Raw genomic sequence first — 15,428 nt, forward strand, 5'->3', positions numbered from 1 at the left:
TGGGAAGAAGCCACCGGTGGGAGCGGCGCCGCGCCCCATTCTTGTTAAGATTCTGAATTTCCAGGACAGAGACCTTATCTTGCGCCTAGCCCGAGAGAAAGGAAAGATAACGCACAGGGGAACAGCATCTCCTTCTACCCTGACTTTACGCCTCTGGTGCAGGCCGCCCGGAAAGAATTCTTGCCTGCCAAAAAGCTGTTAATTCAAGCAGGCGTTCAGTACTCACTGCTCTATCCTGCAAAATTGAGGGTGTCGCATGAAGGCACCACACATCATTTCACAGACGCCAAATCGGCGCTGAAGTTTGCAAAACATATTGGGGGTGCTGGGGCGAGAAGGAAGTCACCAAGAGTAGAGGAAGGAGACGGACATCTGAGTGACAATGACTGATCACATTGTGAATGTGTGATGTGCAATATACCCATAGGCTGTATCCCTCGGATGGTCAACCCGAGACTCCCTTCAACCCACAGTTGCCCACACGGCCTGTTTTTGATTCCGGGTGGGCGCGGAGATGATGCTGCTGTTCTTGGTGATCTGTTGCTGGACTAGGTTAACAGTGTGAGGCTCTGCCGGGGTGCGGGTTGTGAACTGGGTGTAATGACCAACGCTGATGCTGTGGATGGACTGTTATAGTGCAGCCACCCTGTGCAAACGGGGGTGTACGCTAGGAGCACCATGCCCCCATGGGGTGTCTCCCACTGTTTTTGTGTTTAGGGTGCCAACACGCTATGCGTGTATTTGGAGGGGATTTGCCACAACCTGATTGGGGGGTTGGTGCGGGTGGGGGTGGGGGGGGAGTTGAGCAGTTTCAAGTTACTCATGTATTGGTACGATGGAAATGGTTTCCTACAACGAGTCAGGGTTACGCTTTATCCTTGCACAGGGTACACATCCCAGTTGGTGGACACTATGATGTACAGCAGCACTGTACATACTACGCGGAGCGGGAGGTGTGATGATGGGCGCTAGGATATTGACATGGAACATTAGAGGTCTCGGGTACTACAAAAAGGCTAGATTAATGCATGGGTTCCTCTCCAGACATAAGGTAGATATATGCTTTCTCCAGGAAACGCATATTAACTCCGTTCCATCGCCTAGATTGAAACACTCACGGTGGGCACGGGTATACTCCGCCATTTATTCTAACTACGCTAGAGGGGTGGCGATCCTCATTCGCAGTGGGCTGGACTGGACAGAACACCACACTATATTGGACAAAGAGGGTAGATACGTTATAACACATGGCACACTCCAGGGGAGACCACTGGTGCTGGTGGCCGTATACGGCCCTAATGTAGATGACCCAGAGTTCTTCAGAGCTGTATGGGCCCAGATCACGCTACTGGATTGTTCGACAGTTATCCTGGGTGGGGACTTCAATGTGGTGCTCAATGATGCGTTGGATCGTAGAGGCGCTGGGGGGCCCACGCACACTAGAGCCCGTCAGGCTATCTTAGATATTATGGAAGAGGGCCTGTTGGCGGATGTGTGGAGATCCAGACACCCCAATGTCACTGTGGGGACATGCATAACGAGTCATCATGCAGCTTGGTCTCGCCTGGACTACTGGCTGGTGTCGCCAGATGTGGCTTCCTGGGTGGTGGGGGTGGACATTCAGACCAGGTCGCTCTCAGATCACGCCCCCTGCTTATTGGAGATAAAAGCGCCAGATGCCCCTACACGCGCTTTCTCCTGGCGGTTACCCCCTCATGCGCTTACCGACTCCGCCTTCACTGAAGAGATCAGGGCAGACATTGAGAAATATTTTGCAGACAACGCGGGGTCAGTGTCCACCGAGGCCGTCCTGTGGGACGCGTTTAAGGTGGTGATCCATGGCCAGTGCATCTCGAGACAGGCGGGTGTCCTAAAAGCACTCCGCCAGACCCTCGGCAAATTGGAGAGGGAGCTACAAGAGTTAGACGTGCACTTCTGCAATGATCCTTCACCCGAATTGGCGGCACAGATGAAGGCCAAACTGCTGACATTCAGCGAAGAGGCACAGCGCGAGTTGATATTCCTGGGCAAGCATGCAGAGGCACGTACATACGGGGAGGGGGACAGACCGAGCAGAACCCTAGCGAGGCTCCTATCTCCACGCGCACAATCAAACTATATTCACTCCATTAGAAGCAAAGAGGGGACACTCATTGTTGGACAGGAAGCGGTTCTTAACACATTTACAGAATTTTACTCGACTCTATATACCTCAAGACAGGCTACCGCTCCGGAATCCCTAGAAGGTTTCCTGGACTCAATAGCCATAGTATGGTTTAACGACTTCCATCGCCGGTATATGGATGCCCCATTTACTGCCAAGGATATAGCTCAGGTAATAATGAGTATGCCCGCAAACAAGGCCCCGGGTCCGGATGGTCTGACGACGGCCTTTTATAAGGCCTATGTTGAAGAACTGGCCCCCAGACTTCACTCTGTCTTTGCCGAGGCCCTGGAGTCTGGCTCCCTGCCCGACTCGATGCGCAAAGCATTAATAATAACGCTGCTAAAACCGGACAAGGATAGCCAGGTGTTGGACTCGTACCGCCCCTTATCACTAATTAACGTTAATGTTAAAATCTACGCTAAAATCATCGCGGACCGACTGCAGCCCCTGCTCCCCATGGTGGCACTGCCCGATCAATCTGGGTTTATCCCTGGCCGAGCCACGTCGCACAACCTTAGAACGATATTTTCAATATTAAACTATCTACATCCTTCCATACAGGCGGCGGTCATTTTTTTAGACGCTACGAAAGCGTTTGACTGGCTGGAATGTCCCTATCTTTTTAAGATCCTAGGTAGGATGGGTTTTAGCCCCCTCTTCATCAACTCGATTAGACTGCTATACGATGCGCCCAGGGCGCGGGTGTGTGTGAACGGTCTGATATCCCAGCCGTTTGCTATCTCCCGCGGGACTAGGCAGGGCTGCCCCTTATCCCCATTACTCTTTGCCATTGCCATGGAGCCTCTTGCGGCCAGGGTCAGACAACATCACACGGCAAGGGGCATCGGATTCAGCTCTCGCAGCTTGCTGATTTCCCTCTATGCAGATGATGTCACGCTGTATGTCACCAACCCCGCCGAGAACTTAAACCCATTGTTGAGGGAGTTTGTCCGTTTCGAAGGTCTAGCAGGGGTATCCATCAACTGGTCCAAGTCTGTCGCGTTCTCTTTGATAGATACCACATCGGAGGTGCTGTCTGATTATCCCCTGCGCTGGGAAGCTGACGCCGTCAAATACTTGGGGGTCTGGATCAGCCGCAACCTCAATGATCTCTGGACTCTGAATTTTGGCAGGGCGGTGGACTGGTTGGAAGGGAAGATAGAACTGTGGAACAGGCTCCCCCTGTCTTTGGTCGCTAGAATAGCCCTAGCAAAAATGGTGGTCCTTCCCAAATTCTTATATCTATTTGTAAACCTTCCAATACCCCTGACTGTGCACTTTCACGCCCGGGTGCGGGCACTGCTGTTGACGCTGGTCTGGGCTGGTGGTCAGGCGAGAGCATCTTGGGTGCTGCTTACACTCCCGTTGAGGCAGGGTGGACTGGGGGCCCCAGATATGCAACTATACTCGCTATGTGCGCAAGCACAATTTCTACATTTTTGGGCTTTTCCCACCCCTTGTCAACCGCATGTTGCGGTGGAACTGGCTGCCGCGGCTCCGTTACCGCTGAGTGTGGCGTTGTACGGGAGGGTGCCTCGTCCATCAAAAGATGTGGACACAGTGGCCATGCTCCGATGGACATGGCGGGAACTGCAGAGGAGGGCAAAACTCCCACTTCTTTACGCGCCGGCCATTGCCCTGTGAGGCAATCCAATGATGCCCTGCCTACAGGACAGCGGGGGTGACGTCACTATCAGGGGGAAGCCCCTGCACACTTTTGCAGACATCTACCCCAAGGGTAACTTCAGGGAGCCCGGTTCTGGAGGGGCGGACCCACCCGAGTCCTTTTCTGACCTCTTCACTTACTATAAGCTCAAAGAATCCTGTAAAGCACTGTGGCCTCAGTTTCCAGAAGAACCCCCACAGTTACTGGCGTTACAAAACTTGCTCTCGAGGGCATCTCCCAAAAAACTTGTGTCCCGGCTATATAACTGTATGCAGGAACAGTCCCCCGTTGTTGTACCTTCTTCCATGCACGCATGGAATGCGGAATTGGAAGATCCCTTGTCGGAAGACCAGTGGACCTTCTGCTGCAGACAGCTAACGAAACTATCGCCTAATTACAGGTTGCGACTGGTGCATTTCAAGTTTTTACACAGATACTATCGTACACCAAAGTCGTTGCACCGCATGGGTCTTAGGGAAGATGATACGTGCTGGAAATGCGGATCCGAAAATGCCTCTTTTATGCATGTTGCATGGAGTTGCCCGAGGCTCGAGGCGTACTGGTCAAACATTTTTGTGGCTATTAATCAAATTTTACTCAGAGCCGATACGCCAACTCCACACCGCGGGTTATTGGGGTACGTTCAAGATACTGCACCGAAGAATAGGAAATTATATGCACTATTGCTCCTTTATGCTAAGAGACAGGTGGCGGTGTGCTGGGGTCGTAGATCGCTGCCTAAGTTCTCTGAGTGGGTGAAGGATGTGATGTATGGTAACACACAACTCGAGCGCTATTGGGCCTTGATGCCAGCTGCCTCCCGGCCCAGGGATATCTGGGAGCCCTTCCTGCAGTGGTCGCGAGAAAGAGCGCGCTCCACTAAGTCCACACATTCGGGGTCTGGGGAGGTCTCTGATGACATGGGTTGACGCTGTCAGGCGGGGGGTTGCGTTCGCCTGTGCCGCTGAGCCCGGTGCACTTCCACATTTCATTGACACCCTCTGAGGGCGGTGGGACTAAGCTCGTGCCTCGTTGTCTGGGGGGTGCACTGCCAAGACAGGCCTGACCCGGAGTCCGGATTCAACTGTGCATAGTCCTGCGCCTCCTGCAATGTACCGCATTCAGGTCTATATGTGTATTCTTTTCTTGGCGGCCGTGTCCACATACTAACTCTGGGATATCTCCTTTGTAAGTGATGACCCTCTATTGCTAGAGAAATCATTTTGGTTTATCCTATGCTGCTTTCCGTTCGTACCATCGTTTGTTTTGTTTCTGTTCATCTAAAAGTGAATTTGGGTGTAAAAGAAAACCGATACTTGTGTACATGATATTTTACAGTGTCAAATTGGTTTTGAGCTCACATGTGTTTGATGACGCCGTGAACGTACGCAACTGTAATGTCATTAATTTGCTAACCTGAATAAACAAAATTAAAAAAAAAAAAAAAATGTAATAACTACTAAAAATGTTAACACATATATTACAAATACAAACAATTCTCATACAAAAACATACATCACATACATGTAAATCATATACTAAAATACATAACACTAATTAAAAAATCAATATTTTTAATCACTGAGTTTTTGCAAACGATATTAACCACTTCGATATTTTTAAAATTGATATTACTTACCTTAAGTCAATATTCTTGACCACGATATTCTTGCTGACGATATTTCTAAACCACAATATTTCTGACTCGATATTTGTGCAACTCAATATTTTAAACTCGATATTCTGTCTGCACACCATTTAGTACAACAGCAACTCGATGATCAGGGATCAGTGAACTTTGTATTACAAAGAAAAGAGAAATTTGTGCTGATAATGAGAAACCATTGATATCCAGCAATGATCTGTGGATGTTGTCATAGGGGAGTTGAGTATTTCATTGGTTTTAAGTAGTGCAATCTGATTCAGAAAAAGTAGTGCATAGTTTCTCTTTGTTGGCTGACCATTGCCCCTTGATCAAGGACACATTTTCTTTTTGCCCGAATAGTGTGTTTGGAGTCAGAAGCCCTTCACATTTTTCAAAAGCAGAAGAGTCTCTCACTATTGGACGGAATGCACGAGAGAGAGACGTTGATAACAAAGTCACAATATTTGAAGATGAAAAACATTATTCAACACCAGGAGGATGTGTTGAATTAGTTTTTTTTAAATATTGTTGTCTTCACTGAAAAGATACAAACTTTTCATGCATGGATTGACCTGCCACATATACAAAGAGAACTTAGGTGGGAGTCAAACTCTAAGGCATATTCTTCTGGCACTTGTAGCATGTCCAAATATCTTATGGGGAAGCATAGTACTATCTGTTACAGGGAATGCTAGACAAAATAAAAGCTCTCAGTGGTGTTCACAAGTAATACCTTATCATGAAATTAAATGAAAGTTTTATAAAGTGCATGTATGCTGACGCATCTTAGGGCTAGCTGTCATTGAAATTAGACCAGAGGGAGATGGTACGGACTATGGCTTAGATGCAAAAAGCCATGTTTTCATATATTTTCTGAACAATTGTCTGTTGGTTTGACTTCTCAGACTGATGGGCAGAGTGTTCCACAGTTTAGGAGACGAATGGAAAAAACTTCTGCCACCCCATTTTACGGTCATCTCCCTGGGAATAACAAGTAGGGAGGCCGTAAATGACCTGAAGTTACGTTGTAGGACTTGCCATCTGATATACCTACTGAGATAGGCAGGTCCAGCCCCGTGAAGTGTCTTGTGCACAATGCACAGTGATTTAAATTGGATCCTTGCCTGGACCGGGAGTCAGTGCAGGTCTTAAATACTTTGGGATACAGGACTGAATTTGGGAATTTTGAGCAGTATTCGTGCAGCTGCATTTTGTAATGATTGCAGCTTGCGTATAGTCCTCTTCTTTGCCTCTAAGTAGAGGGCGCTGCAATGATCGATTTTTGATAGCACCAAAGCAACAATAACTGTTTTCCTAAGATCCATAGGAATGAAAGGTAAGATATTTCGTAGAATCTTCAGCATAAAAAAGCACGATGATGTCATGCAGTTAACCTGATCAGATAATGATAAACGGTCAACTAGAGTGAAACCGAGATTTTGTACCTATTTTTACTGGTGATGGGCAAGGCCCGGCTGCTTCCGGCCACCAGGAAGACTTTCAAAAGGAAGTATCCTTGCCAAACAATACCACTTCGGTGTTGTCAGTATTCAACTTTCAGCAGTTGTCACGCATTCACCTAATAATACGAACCATGCAGTTATTAAATTTAGTTGCTACGTCCTCAGGCTTTAAGGATAAAGACACCACTATTTGAGTGTCATCAGCATAACAAATGGTAGTAAATCCATGAGAGCGAAAGAGTTTGGCCAATGGGGTAACGTAGACATTGAACAAGGTTGGAGATAGCGAAGATCCCTGAGGCAACCTGCATGGCAGGGCGTAGGAGTGAGATTTATGTTCTTCTATCACTATGGTTTGTTCTATGTCTGTTATAAAGAATCTAAATATGTTAGAGGCTTCGCCTGTGGTCCCTAATTTGGCCAGGAGATGTATGAGTATTTGGTGAGTAACCTAAGAGGTCGAGCAAAATCAGTATGGCCTTCCATCAGCTGTCTAATTGGAGACAAATCTCCTAGGTGGCAGTAATAAGTGCAGATTCTGTGCTGTGTAGGGTCCGAAATCCATGTTGTACAGGGTTCAGTTTGTCATTAGACTTTAGAAAAAGAAGCAGTTCTTTGTTAAGCCCTTTTTCATAAATTTTAGATGGAAATGGCAGACAGGAGATAGGCCGGTAATTATTATCTTCCGTAGGGTCATGTGAAGGTTTATTCAAAATGGGCCGAGCTACGGATTTTTTCCAGGTGTTGGGAAGCGTCCAGCATCCAAGATTGTGTTAGGGAGGGGTGCTAAGTGGTCTGCAATAATGTCGGGGACAGTATGGAGGACCATTGCTGGACAGGGGTCCAATGGGGATCCCAATTTTTTTGACAATATGAGCCTCACAACTCGTTCTTGCGTTAAGTGATTAAACTTTTTTAGGTGAGCCTGCATAGTAGCCCCTCCTTTCTTCAACACATCCAGGCTGTCCCCCACTTAGCAGCTAGAGAACTCATCATATACCTTTTTTACTTTGTTATGGAAAAACTCTGCTTGTTTGTCACAGAAAATCTCTATGAGGGCTAAATGCTTTCGCCAAATTTAGATAAGGCAGAGACTGTTTTGAAAAGTTATCTGGCTTAGTTTTTAGCAGGAATAATTTTCTCATTAAAAAAGTGTGATTTTGCTGAGATTATTGCCTCTTTATACTTTTCAATCGCCTTCTTTTAGTGGTTTTTTCCTGTTGCCGAGTAATCTTTCCTCCATGCTCGTTCCTGAGCCCTACATTTTTTCTTTAGATCTTAAAGCTCAGGTGTGTATCATGGGATTGATGGTTGCTTCCTGCTGTTAGGTATATGCCTCTCTGTTATGTTAATTCGGATCTTTTATAGCGCACGGCTACTCCGAAAAGTGTCCCGGCGCTTTAGCAAAAACCCGAGAAGTGAGGCCAGGGCAGATGGAAGTGGACAGAGGGTTACTGGGCAAAGACCCAAGATTTCAGCTCCTTCCTGAAAGTCAATAAATTATTGATCTTCCTCAAGGAGACAGGCAAAGAATTCCAGCATTTAGGTGTCAGAAAGCTAAAGGAGCGACCTCCAATTCTAGTCAATCTAATTGAAGGGACAGAAGCCATGAACAGAAATGAAGATCTCAAAGTGAACATAAAAAGCCAAGCGCTTCCTGATGTATTTGGGCCCTACCTGATGGAGTGCCTTAAAGGCAAGAGTTAATGCCTTAAAGGTAACCCTTTTAGACATAGGGAGCCAATGCAGATTTTTTAGTAGGTCAGAAGCTCTAGCTCTCCGCTGAAGACCATAAATGGCTCTAGCAGCGGAATTCTGCACAATCTGCAGACGTGAAAGAAGACATTTTGGCAGTCCCAGATAGAGCACATTCGCATAATCAAGGCGAGAGCCTATCAGGGCCAGCAATAATCTTTCTATGCTGCAGAGACAGCAGCGGAAGAAACTTGCGCAGCATCTTTAAGATGCCGAAACATTTTCCCGCAAGCCCGAGGATCTGAGATCGGAAAGAAAGACCATCATCAATCAGAACACCAAGATTTTTAGCTTTGGATGAGACATCTGCCGGTGGAAACATATCAGGAGGCCACCAAGCCTTCCATCTAGGATCAGGGGAACACCCAAAAAAGAGCAGTTCCGATTTATCGGAGTTACATTTAAGACTGTGCTGTTGAAACCAGTCAAAAACAGCCCCCAAACAATGTCTGATCCGAAGGCCGTCAAAGTCAGAGCCCTTAGCACAAGTAAAGAGAAGCTGGGTGTCATCAGCATAGGATATAATCTGGGCTCCAAACGATTCCACCACTGCCGCCAGAGGAGCCATATAGATATTAAAAAGGGTGGGGCTTAAGATGGAACCCTAAGGTACCCCAACCTCCAGTGGCGGCATCTCGGCGGAAAAAGGTGGGGCCCAGACCGTTTTCCGGCGGCCGGTCAGAAAAGACTTAAACCAGTTCAACACCGTACCCCGCAGACCAATCTCCTGGAGTCTTAAGAGGAGACCGTCGTGGGGGACGGTGTCAAAGGCCGCCGACAGATCCCACATTACTAGGATGGCCTTTCCTCCGGTGTCAAGTACATCCCTGATGGCATCAGTGATTTCAAGAAGAGCGGTCTCCGTGCTCATATTCGCACGAAAGCCCGGTTGAGTATCGTGCAAGATATTATTGCTCTCAATAAAGATGGAAAGGGAGGCATGCACATGCTTCTCAACAACCTTTGCCAGAGCAGGGAGGAGGGCGATAGGCCTGTAATTGGAATGAATTAGTGGGTCCAGATTATGCTTCTTGACTAACGGCAGGATCAGAGCGTGTTTCCAAGTTTGGGGGACAACTCCTGTGCTCAGGGACATATTGAGCACCGGGTTAAGCAAGGGGTTTAAGGCAGGTGCTACTCGCCCAAGACATTTCGCAGGGCAAGGGTCCTGCGGGGAGCCGGATTTCAACTGAGTGTGGAGATCAAGTGAGGCGGCAAAAGATAGAGGTGAAAATTCAGAGAGAGAAGGACCTTCAACCACCCCAGATGGAAGCAGGGCCGGCCTGGTCTCAGGTGTCGACACGGGAGACATAGGGGAAAAAGTATCCTGAATGGTTTTAATTTTAGTGGTAAAGAAGATTGCGAGCTGATCAACCCAGATTTCAGTATGGGAATGAGAGGATAAGATCGAAGTAGGGGAGACGAACTCCTTTACAATGCGAAAAATTTCTTTACTAGTATTCTCAGCATCGTCAATCCTCCTTTCAAAATAGGCTTTTTTTTCAGCCATAATGTGGCTGTGATAAAGCCTAATAGCTACCTTATATTTAGTTTTGTCCACAGGATCATAATGGCGACGCCATGCCCTTTCGGCTTTCTTGCACTCTCGTCGCATCTCACTAAGAGAGGGAGTAAACCAAGGGGCAGAAGCGCGCCGGCAGAATTTGCTGGACATTTTCCCCGGAGCTAGCTCCTCAAATCTATCTACAAGCCACCTCTGTAGCAACTCCAGATCCTTCTCTAAACTACCGGATAGCTGACAAGGATAGAGAGACAGAGCATGCGTCAGCATTTCAGAGGACACCCGGTGAAAAGCCTGTGTCGTCCCCCCCAAGGCCTCCATCGGTCTAATGGCAGTCTTAGTGGTACTGAGGATATGAAAATGTATTAAGTAGTGGTCGGACCACAATACCGGGGCAGGGGGAAGCATGTTAATCATTGTGGTGGAAAAAACTTGGTCTAAGGTATGACCCTTGTTGTGTGTGGGGGAAAAGATGTACGGTGATAAACCCAGAGGGGCTGTGATATCCAACAGTTTTACAACATCTGAATCACTGCGCATATCCATGTGGAGATTAAAATCTCCCAGCAGTATGCAGTGTTCGGATTTTAAGCAGAGTATAGAAAGTACAGCCTGCAATTCCTCAAAAAAAAGACCTAACGGTCCCGGAGCTCTATATATTAAAAGGCCAACACAGGCCTGGTGAGGGGACAGAGAAAGAGTGAAACCGAGGGACTCACATCCCGTGATATTTTCAGTCGGAAAAGTCGTACAAGGAAAACGCTTGTTAACCACCATAGCCACCCCACCACCTCTGCCAGCAGCCCTGTCTGACCTGATGATGGTATAGTCAATAGGGACAGCATTAGCCAGATCAGGGCCAGAGCTCTCCCCCAGCCAGGTCTCTGTTAAAAAGAGACAGAGAGGTGTAGACTCAGATAGCAGAGGGCTAGTTTATAGGCCTCAGAGTCAATCCAGCCATCAAAGTTGTGGGCTGGGGAGTCAGTGTCTGTATTTAGACAAGGGCTGTGGGAGCGTAAGGCAGATTCAAGATCTGGAGTTTTTATTTTTCACCAGGAATATGTTATAAACATTCACTTATTGTTTGATTCTTTGAGTGGCTGTCCAAGAAGTGATAACTCAAAGGAAATCCTGCAGTGATCTGTCCACGTCATGGGTAGGGTTCTGTTAAATTTGATCCAAGCATAGTTGGCAAAGATGCCATCAAGAGTATGTTTACCAATGTGAGTTGACTCGGTGACATTTGATTGAAGTCAAAGCTCTTTAGCTCATCGATTAAATTGATGGTATCTCAACATTCAGTGGATTCTAAGTGAAAATTAAAATCCCTCAATTTGTGAAAAATTGGGATACTCCTTGCAGAAGTCCATGACGGTCTGTATGGAGAAAAGAAATGAATTCCTGAGGCCAGGTGGCCAGTAGATTAGTATCCCATTAAAAGCTATTGTGTTGTTACATTTGAGTACACACAGATATGGCTTCTTCCTCAAATTAAGGGATAGCAGCAAAAGAGACCTTAATGTTAGTGCGAATGACAATAGCAATCCTCCATTAAAAGCTATTGTGTTGTTACATTTGAGTACACACAGATATGGCTTCTTCCTCAAATTAAGGGATAGCAGCAAAAGAGACCTTAATGTTAGTGCGAATGACAATAGCAGTCCCCCCCGTTGTCCTTCCCTATGAATTCTGAACAAATCGTATCCTTTTGGTAAGGCCGTATTAAGGTCAGGCTGGGAAGAACTGTTAGTCCAGTTCTCCATAAGGAACTGAGAGGTCCATTAGGATGACGGGTGGAAAAGCACCCCGACCGCCATGGTAGCGGGAAAACACCGCCCGCCAGTACCGCGGGAAAACCGCCGGTCAAATTATTATGCTCTGCAGTGGAAATCCAACCTCAGCGGTCGGATAGTTGCGGTAACATTGTGGCGGGCGGTGCTGCCTGCAGCTCCGCCACGATGTCCAAACATGCATGTCCTGCATGTCCCTGCACTGTGTTGCAGGCACTGCACAGTGCCTGCCACCTGGTACAGAGACATGTCAGTGCATCCACACCCCCCCAACACATTGGGGGTCTGCAATGGACCCCCGGAGACATTCTCCGCATGCTTTTCCATGGCGGTTCCACCGCAGCGGAAAGCTGGCTACCGCCGGCATCATAATTGTGCCGGCGGTGCTTGGCCCTGACCTGCCACAATTGTAGCGGTCCAGCTCCGCACGCCAGGCAAGCGCGCGGACTGCAACCAGCGGAAAAGTGGCAGGCGGGAAATCACACCGCTGCAATCACGACCCCAATGCTAATCAGACCGGCGGTGTTCAGGGCTTCGATGGCGGGCGGACGTCCGCCGCCGGTCCGGCGGTTGCTACCGTCCGCCCGGCAGAGGACATCCACCCTCCATCCTAATGGACCCCATTATGTTGAGGTTATGTTAGTCAATTATATAATTTCCAATATATTGTGGTGTTTAGAATATCATGAGACATAGTACATGGTCACCATAGTGGGCCGTATTCGCAAAGGTAAACTTTAACGTTTGGTCCATACTTGGACCAAACATCTAAGTTTATGTTGTTGGGAATTCAAAACTGGCATTTTTGAATGTTATCTTTATGTAAAACTCGGAAATTCCCTTTGTGAATTTTCAAAGTAGTAAACTTAGACGTTTGGTCTAACTTTAGACCAAATGTTTATGTTTACATTTGTGACACTGGCCCAGTGTTTATATATAAATAATTTTCCATTTACATTTTAAGTATTTGTTAAAGTAATTGATTATTTATTGCCCTATTTAGAAATACCTTTATGAATGTTATTTGTAAGTTTTTATTGCATTTTCTATGTGTATGAACTTCAAATTACAATAAATCACTTTTATATTATTTGCTAAATTTTTACGTTTCTTGGTTGTTGAGATTGTAAGAGAATAGGGTCAGAAGTGTTTTAAATTTTACATAATTATTCAATTTTAATGTATTATTTAGTAAATAAATAATGTATTTATTAAGCATGTATAATTTATTTTTTAAATGTTTGTGATGTTACATGAGTTTTTGGATTTGTTGGTGGATAAGGTTGGAATTTTGTAACATATACCTAGGGGCCGATTCCGATCCTGGAAAAATTTTCTCCGTACGAATCGTATCCGGATTTTTTTCCGTCCGAATCGTACAAGTACCGTACAAACTGGCAAGTACGATTAGCATGGGAAAAAATACATACGAATCGCATTGGGAAAATTCCCCCACACGTCCTCGGGTCGGAAAAAGTGTCCGACACGTCCCCGGACGATTTTACGTACGAATCGGAAAAATGAAGTCCGAGCGCGCAAGTACGATCCATCCCGTCCGTCCGATTATACAACCGTATGGAAAAAACACCGCACGGAGCGAACCTCAATAGCAACCATGGAGACATGTGCCCGCATACGTACCGTCCCCCCCAGCCCCCGCATGTACACGCCATCCCCCCCAGCCCCCTGTATGTACGCGCCGTCCCCCCAGACCCCCCCGCGGATGGATGCGCCGTACCCCCAGCCCCCCGCAGATGGACGCGCCGTACCCCCAGCCCCCCTCCGTGTATGTCCGGTGCGGACCCCGACCCCCGCCCCCGAATGTACGGTGCGGACCCCCACCCCACCCCCCGAATGTACGGAGCGTACCCCCACCCCCGAATGTACGGTGCGGACCCCCACCCCACCCCCTGAATGTACGGAGCATACCCCCACCCCCAAATGTACGGTGCGGACCCCCACCCCACCCCCCGAATGTACGGAGCGTACCCCCACCCCCGAATGTACGGTGCGGACCCCCACCCCACCCCCCAAATGTCCGGAGCGTACCCCCACCCCCGAATGTACGGTGCGGACCCCCACCCCACCCCCAGAATGTATGGGGCATACCCCCACCCCCGAATGTACGGTGCGGACCCCCACCCCCTGAATGTACGGAGCGTACCCCCACCCCCGAATGTACGGTGCGGACCCCCACCCCACCCCCTGAATGTACGGAGCGTACCCCCACCCCCGAATGTACGGTGCGTACCCCCACCCCACCCCCCGAATGTACGGAGCGTACCCCCACCCCCGAATGTACGGTGCGGACCCCCACCCCCCCCCCCGAATGTACGGAGCGTACCCCCACCCCCGAATGTACGGTGTGGACACCCACCCCACCCCCCTGTATGTACGGAGCGTACCCCCACCCCCGTATATGTACAGCGCCGTACATACGGGGTGGGGGTATGCTCTGTACATTCGGGGGGTGGGGTGGGGGTCCGCACTGTACATTCGGGGGGTGGGGGTCCACACCATACATACGGGGGTGGGGGTGCGCTCTGTACATTCGGGGGGTGGGGTGTGGGGGTCCACGCCGTACATACGGGGGTGGGGGTATGCTCCGTACATTCGGGGGTGGGGTGGGGGTCCGCGCCGTACATACGGGGGTGGGGGTACGCTCCGTAAATTTGGGGGTGGGGTGGGGGTCCGCGCCATACATACGGGGGTGGGGGTACGCTCCGTACATTCGGGGGTGGGGTGGGGGTCCGCGCCGTACATTCAGGGGGTGGGGTGGGGGTCCGCACTGTGCGTTCGGGGGTGGGGGTCCGCACCAGACATACACGGAGGGTAGCTGGGGGTACGGCGCGTCCATCCGTGGGGGGGGCAGGGGGGATGGCACGTACATACGGGGGGCTGGAGGCCGGGTACATACGGGGGGCTGGGGGGGGACGGTGCATACCGGGCCCCCAATTCCGCTCGCATCGTGGCGTACTTCGCTTTTCCGGCACTCTTTGGGTGCCATAAAAATATTGCCGCCGTGACTGCTGTCGGTTCGAATCGTACTTCCTGGTTCGTGAAATGCAGCCTGAATGCGTCCCGACGACACGTTTGTATGTATATTTTCGGCGGTCGGTGTTTTTTACGATTCGTACGGAAATGGTGTTTCCGTGGGAATCGTACTTGCATGTTTGTAATGTTTTTTTCCCGGGTACGAGTCGGACGGAGAAAACGCCCCGACCGACGGTTCGTACCCGGTTTTTCCAGGATCGGAATCGGCACCCTAGTGTCCTTCATTTTATATTTTTTATATTTATATTAATTGTTTAATAATCAAGTTGAATTTGATAGATCAATAGTGAAATTGTTTGTTGTAATTATTTAATTAAACATTGTTGGGTTCATAGGGGAGTAGGGGAAGATGTGTTTTGTTTATAT

This window comes from Triturus cristatus, chromosome 2_2 (genome assembly GCF_964204655.1).
Source record: "Triturus cristatus chromosome 2_2, aTriCri1.1, whole genome shotgun sequence".
Classification (NCBI taxonomy): domain Eukaryota; kingdom Metazoa; phylum Chordata; class Amphibia; order Caudata; family Salamandridae; genus Triturus; species Triturus cristatus.